This window comes from Somniosus microcephalus, chromosome 4, assembly GCF_052327205.1.
Source record: "Somniosus microcephalus isolate GS21.2 chromosome 4, FLI_Smic_1.0, whole genome shotgun sequence".
NCBI classification, from domain to species: Eukaryota; Metazoa; Chordata; class Chondrichthyes; order Squaliformes; family Somniosidae; genus Somniosus; species Somniosus microcephalus.
In genome coordinates, this window is record NC_140990.1 from 35,149,048 (window position 1) to 35,156,816 (window position 7,769).

Sequence of the window (7,769 nt, forward strand, 5' to 3'; positions counted from 1 at the left end):
TGTACATTTAAAAACTTTTTGGGTGTGTTGGATCAGCAATCTCTAAATAAGTTGGATATACTAATCAACTACATTGCTCCGGATGTGTATAAGTATATTTTGGACTGTGAAACTTATGAATTGGCTATTGCTACGTTGGAAAAAAATTTTGTTAAACCCAAAAATGAGGTATTTGCACGTCACCTTTTATCTGCCCGTAGGCAGCAGGCGGGAGAATCCTTGGATGCTTATTTACAAGCACTCCGGCGCCTTGGTGCTAACTGTAATTATAAGGCTGTGTCTGCAGAAGAACATAGGGAAGAGTCGGTACGGGATGCATTTATTAATGGATTACTGTCTAGATCAATTCGTCAGCGGTTATTAGAAAATAAGATCTTGGATCTTAAGAGTGCTTTTGAGCAAGCCTCTACATTGGATTTGGCTCAGAGAAGTTCGGATTCTTATGCTCTTTTTGATCGGCCTGCGACTGTGGTTTCGGCAGTTCCGGATGAAAGGGAGTTACGTGGATTTAATAGGAGTGGTTTACCAGATTCCGAAACAGTTTCTACTTCGGCAGCTGTTGCCTCTAGGATTCAGAAGTGTTATTTTTGCGGGAACGCCCGGCACCCCCGTCTGAAATGCCCTGCCCGGGAGGCTGTGTGTAGTAAATGTGGCAAGGGAGGTCATTACGCACGTGTTTGCAAATCGGTTGCCTCCTCTGCGACCATTCAGCCTCTAGATAGGGCATTTATTGCATCAGTTTCTGCCGCCTTTTCCCATGGCCTAAACAAAGCTATAGTTATGGCCCAAGTTAATGGGTTAGAAGTGAAGGCCCTTATAGATACGGGCAGTACTGGGAGCTTTATAAGTCTTCAGTTTGTGAGGGAGAAGCGTTTGAAAATTTCGCCTGTTTCCTATCAGGTGTGTATGGCTCAGACGACTCTCACCTCACAAGTAGCTGGTTGTTGCCTTGTGAAATTAATTCTCCTAGGTAATACGTATACAGATATACGCCTATCCGTTCTGCCTAATCTCTGTGTGGACATTTTGATTGGTCATGATGTGCTTCAATTACATGAGTCACTCAGTCTTTCTTTCGGAGGAACCAAGCCACCTTTGTCTATTTGTGGATTAACTTCTTTATTCATTTCTCCATTATCACTTTTTTCCAATTTGATGCCGGACTGTAAGCCAATTGCTACCAAGTCAAGAAGGTATAGCAGTCAGGATAAAGAATTTATTAATTCTGAAGTTCAACGTCTTTTATCGGAAGGAATCATTGAACCTAGTTTTTCGCCCTGGCGGGCACAGGTAGTTGTCACCACTAATGAGAGACGTAAGAAGCGAATGGTGATAGACTACTCTCAAACTATTAACAGGTATACTCAATTAGATGCGTACCCCCTGCCTAAGATTGATGAGCTTATCAATAAAGTATCTCAATATAAGGTTTTTAGCACTATTGACCGAAAGAGTGCTTATCATCAGATTCCTACCGCTAAGAGGGACAAACCATATACGGCCTTTGAAGCTGGCGGAAAGCTGTACCAGTTTTGCCGAGTACCATTCGGTGTTACTAACGGTGTCGCCTGTTTTCAACGGGCAATGGATGCTTTTATAAGTGATAACTCTCTGACACCTTCTCATATTTAGATGACATCACGGTGTGTGGCAAATCAAGGGTGAAGCACGATTTTAATCTAGAAAGATTCCTTCAAGTTGCGGAAAAAGTTGGCTTAACTTTCAATAAAGAGAAGTGTATCTTTCCGACCACCGAGGTAAATTTACTGGGGTATATTATCTCGGGAAACAAGATTAAACCAGATCCAGAACGGCTGCGACCACTGATTGATTTACCTTGCCCTACTAATTCTAAGGCCTTGCAACGAGTTGTTGGACTGTTTTCTTATTATTCTAATTGGATTGCAAACTTCTCGCAGAAGATCCGGCCCCTTATTCGGGTTATGACACATCCTCTATCATGGGAGGCCAGGACGTGTTTTGATAATCTTAAAAAGGATATCCTTGGAGCAGTTGTGCATTCTATTGATGAGCAGGTTCCCTTTGTGATTGAGACGGACGCTTCCGATTTTGCAATTGGGGCTACCCTGAACCAAAATGGAAGACCTGTGGCCTTTTTCTCACGTACTCTGAGCAATAGTAAGCAGAGACATTCATCAATAGAGAAAGAGGCGTACGCAATAGTAGAAGCACTGCGTAAATGGAGACATTATTTATCTGGGCGACATTTTACGTTAGTAACTGACCAAAAATCTGTGTCCTTCATGTTTGATGTCAAACACTTCGGAAAGATTAAGAATGATAAAATAATGAGGTGGAGGATCGAGTTGGCATGCTACCATTTCAATATAGTCTATCGTCCGGGGAAGGATAATGTTGCCGCTGATGCGCTGTCGAGGGCTTATTGTTCTGTGCTTCACGGAGATACGCTTATTAATCTTCATAATGCTTTGTGCCATCCTGGTGTTACGAGGATGATACACTTCTTACGCAGTAAGAATTTGCCCTTTTCAGTTGAAGACATCAAGCGGATGACTTCGTCATGCTCTGTCTGCGCCTGGTGTAAACCGAATTTCTTTAAGCCTCAACGAGCTCATCTTATAAAGGTTACTTCTCCCTTTGAACGCCTGAGCGTTGATTTTAAGGGGCCTCTTCCTTCAACGACTCAGAATCGATATATATTTACTGTTGTGGATGAGTTTTCAAGGTTCCCTTTTGCTTTTCCTTGTGCAGATGTATCAGCTGCTACAGTTATTAAATGTCTGACTCAACTTTTTGTCATCTTTGGGATGCCTGCGTATATCCATTCGGATCAGGGAAGTTCTTTTATGTCTTCCCAGTTGAAGGAATACCTCCAGAGTCGGGGAATTTCTACTAGCAGAACTACCCCGTATAATCCCCAGGGTAATGGACAGTGCGAACGATACAATGGGGTGATCTGGAAGGCAGTTATGTTGGCTTTGACATCCCGGAACTTTAAGAATACACAGTGGGAAATGGTACTGCCCGATGCCCTGCATTCCATTAGATCATTGCTTTCAACGGCTACTAATGTGACCCCCCATGAAAGGCTCTTCAACTATCCGCGGAGATCCACTACGGGATATTCGGTACCTTCATGGCTTACTATGCAGGGACCTGTGCTGCTCCGACGCCATGTTAGACTGTCAAAGTATGATCCTTTAGTGGAGGAGGTGGAGCTATTGGAGGCAAATTCCCAATATGCTCACATTCGATTCCAAGATGGGAAAGAAAGTACGGTTTCAGTTATTAAAGACTTAGCTCCTTGTGGTGGCCAGCCCTCTCCTGAGGACATTAACAATAGCCATAATTCAGATAATGTTGATGTCGTCACAGATACTACGAACATTTCCAATCCAATTGCAGACACTTACAATTCTCTTAGTCTGCCCCCAATGGATGTTCATGACCCTCCCAGTCTACCTCCTAATGGGACTTCCAATCCGGAAATCGTTGATAATCGGGATATTGATAGCCTCCCTGCAGAAGATATTTCTGTGTCTCCTGGTGTGGGAGGGCAAGGAACTCCACCAAGGCTAAGAAGGTCGACACGAACAAGATATCCGGTCGACCGATTAAAAATGGACTTTTAAAATAATTAATAATTTAATAGTAAAATTTTAAAATTGTTGAAGGCATTATACATGTATTGCTCTAGTCATAAATAACTAATTGTAAACTGTAAAGGCTACCTAGGTTGAAGTATATTTTAAAAGGGGGGTGAATGTGGTCATAGAGTAATACAGCACGGATAGAGGCCCTTCGGCCCATCGTGTCCGCGCCGGCCATCACGCCCTGTCTAATCTAATCCCATATTCCAGCATTTGGTCCGTAGCCTTGTATGCTATGGCATTTCAAGTGCTCATCCAAATGCGTCTTGAATGTTGTGAGGGTTCCAGCCTCCACAACCCTTCCGGGCAGTGAGTTCCAGACTCCAACCACCCTCTGGGTGAAAAAGTTCTTTCTCAAATCCCCTCTAAACCTCCCGCCCTTTACCTTGAATCTGTGCCCCCTAGTTATTGACCCTTCTACTAAGGGAAAAAGCTCCTTAGTATCCATCCTATCTATGCCCCTCATAATTTTGTACACCTCAATCATGTCCCCCCTCAGCCTCCTCTGCTCCAAGGAAAACAAACCCAATCTGCCCAGTCTCTCTTCATAGCTGAAGCGTTCCAGCCCTGGTAGCATCCTGGTGAATCTCCTCTGCACCCTCTCCAAAGCTATCACATCCTTCCTGTAGTGTGGCGACCAGAACTGCACACAGTATTCCAGCTGTGGCCTAACCAGTGTTTTATACAGCTCCATCATAACCTCCTTGCTCTTATATTCTATGCCTCGGCTAATGAAGGCAAGTATCCCATATGCCTTTTTTACCACCTTATCCACCTGTTCCGCCGCCTTCAGGGATCTGTGTACTTGCACACCCAGATCCCTCTGACCCTCCGTCTTGCCTAGGGTCTTACCATTCATTGTGTATTCCCTTGCCTTGTTAGTCCCCCCAAAGTGCATCACCTCGCACTTTTCCGGGTTAAATTCCATTTGCCACTGTTCCGCCCATCTGACCAACCCATCTATATCATCCTGCAGACTGAGACTACCCTCCTCGCTATTTACCACCCTACCAATTTTTGTATCATCCGCGAACTTACTGATCATACCTTTTACATTCATATCCAAGTCATTAATGTAGACCACAAACAGCAAGGGACCCAGCACCGATCCCTGTGGTACCCCACTGGCCACAGGCTTCCAGTCACAAAAACAACCTTCGACCATCACCCTCTGCCTTCTGCCACTAAGCCAGTTTTGTATCCAACGTGCCAAGGCACCCTAGATTCCATGGGCTCTTACCTTCTTGACCAGTCTCCTGTGCGGGACTTTATCGAAGGCCTTACTGAAATCCATGTATACCACATCCACTGCGTTACCCTCATCCACACACCTAGTCACCCCCTCAAAAAATTCAATCAAATTAGTCAGACATGATCTTCCCTTGACAAAGCCATGTTGACTATCCCTGATTAATCCTTGCCTCTCCAAGTGGAGACTGATTTTGTCCCTCAGAATTTTTTCCAATAATTTTCCCACCACTGATGTTAGGCTCACTGGCCTGTAGTTCCCCGGTTTTTCCCTACTCCCCTTCTTGAATAATGGAACTACATTAGCGGTTCTCCAGTCCTCTGGCACATCCCCTGTGGCCAGAGAGGTTCTGAATATGTGTGTTAGAGCCCCCGCAATCTCTTCCTTTGCCTCACACAGCAGCCTGGGATACATTTCGTCCGGGCCTGGGGATTTATCCATTTTTAGGCCTGCTAAAACCGCCAATACCTCCTCCCTCTCGATGTTAATGTGTTCGAGCATATCACAGTCCCCCCGCCCTATTTCTATGTCTACATCGTCCCTCTCCATAGTGAAAACAGATGCAAAAAATTCATTTAGAACCCCTCCTACATCTTCCGGCTCCACACACAGATTGCCACTTTTGTCCCTAATGGGCCCTATTTTTTCCCTAGTTATCCTCTTACACTTAATATACTTATAAAACATCTTAGGATTTTCCTTTATTTTGCTCGCCAGTGTTATTTCATGGCCCCTCCTTGATCTCCTAATTTCTTTTTTAAGTATCCCCCTGCACTTTTTGTACTCCTCTAGGGCTTCCTCCGTCTTTAGCCTTTTGTATCTGCCAAAAGCCCTCCTTTTTTTTCTAATCCATTCTCGTATATCCCCTGACATCCATGGTTCCCTGTGGTTTTTGGAACCACCCTTGACCTTTACGGGAACATGTTGCCATTGTATGATCTCAATCTCCCTTCTGAAAGCCTCCCATTGCTCCGATGCGGATTTTCCTACAAGTAGCTGATCCCAGTCCATTTTGGCCAGATCCTGCCTTATCCTATTAAAATCGGCCTTCCCCCAATTTAGAACGTTTATTTGCGGCCCATCCCTGTCCTTTTCCATGACCACCTTAAATCTCACCATATTATGGTCACTGTCACCAAAGTGCTCACCTACTAGCACTTCTTCCACTTGGCCGGCCACATTCCCTAGAATTAGGTCCAGTACCGCCCCCTCTCTTGTAGGACCTTCTACATGCTGGCTCAAAAAGCTCTCCTGGATGCACTTTAAGAATTCTACACCCTCTGTGCCTTTCACACTCTGACTATCCCAGTTAATATTGGGGAAGTTGAAATCCCCCATTATTATTACCCTATTATTTGCACATTTCTCTGAGATTTGCCTACATATCTGTTCCTCTATCTCCCCCTGACTGTTTGGAGGCCTATAGTACACTCCCAGCAAAGTGCTTGCCCCCTTGTTTTTAAGCTCCACCCATATGGCCTCATTAGAGGAACCTGCTAATATGTCATCCCTCCTTACTGCAGTAATTGACTCCTTAATTAATATTGCTACACCCCCTCCTCTTATACCCCCCCCCCTCTGTCTCGCCTGAAGATTCTGTACCCCGGAATATTGAGCTGCCAGTCTTGCCCCTCCCTCAACCATGTCTCCGTGATGGCAACAATATCATACTCCCATGTGTTTATCAACACCTTCAGTTCATCCACCTTATTTGCAAGACTCCTTGCATTAAAATAGATGCCATCCAGCCTTGCCCTTGTATATTTGCCCTGTCTACCAAGCTGACTTGTTTTTTTCTCTATAATTGGCAGCACATCACCCCCTCTTTCAGCTCCCCTCTGTATCCCATCCCCCTGCCAAGTTAGTTTAAACCCCCCCAACAGTGCTAGCAAACCTCCCCGCAAGGATATTTGTCCCGCTCTGGTTCAGGTGCAACCCGTCCGACTTGTACAAGTCCCACCTTCCCCAGAAGCAGGCCCAGTGATCCAGGAAAGTAAAACCCTCCCCGCTACACCAACTCATTAGCCACGCATTCATCTGCTCTATCCTCCTATTCCTATACTCACTAGCACGTGGCACTGGGAGTAATCCAGAGATTACAACCTTTGAGGTCCTGCTCTTTAATCTGTTACCTAGCTCCCTAAATTCTTGATGCAGGACCTCATCCCCCTTCCTACCTATGTCGTTGGTCCCAATGTGGACCACGACCTCTGCCTGCTCCCCCTCCCCCTTAAGAATGCCCTGTAGCCGCTCAGTGACATCCATGACCCTGGCCCCAGGGAGGCAACAAACCATCCTGGAGTCACGTTTGCGGCCACAGAAACGCCTATCTGTTCCCCTTACGATAGAATCCCCTACCACTATTGCTCTCCCACTCTTTTTCCTCCCTTTCTGAGCAGCAGAAGCATCCCTGGTGCCAGGAAGCTGGCTGCTGCTGCCTTCCCCTGGTGAGTCATCCCCCTCAACAGTATCCAACTTGGTATACTTGTTTGAAAGGGGGATGTCCGCAGGGTGCCCCTGCACTTCCTGCCTGCCTCTGTTGCTCCGCCTGATGGTCACCCCCTGTGCAGCCCTACCCTGAGGCGTGATCAACTCGCTAAACGTGCTATCCACGAGCCTCTCAGCATCGCGCATGCTCCAAAACTCATCCACCCGCAGCTCGAGCACCACAATGCGGTCTACAAGTAGCTGCAGCTGGACGCATTTCCCGCACACATGGTCGCCAGGGACACTGGCAGCGTCCCTGACTTCCCACATGGAGCAAGAGGAGCAGAACACGGGTCTGAGCTCTCTTGCCATGACTTACTCCTTTAATTAATCTAAAAATTTATTCAATACCCCAGTTACAGGTGTACTCTAGGGCGCTTTATTTACCAACTGTCCTCACT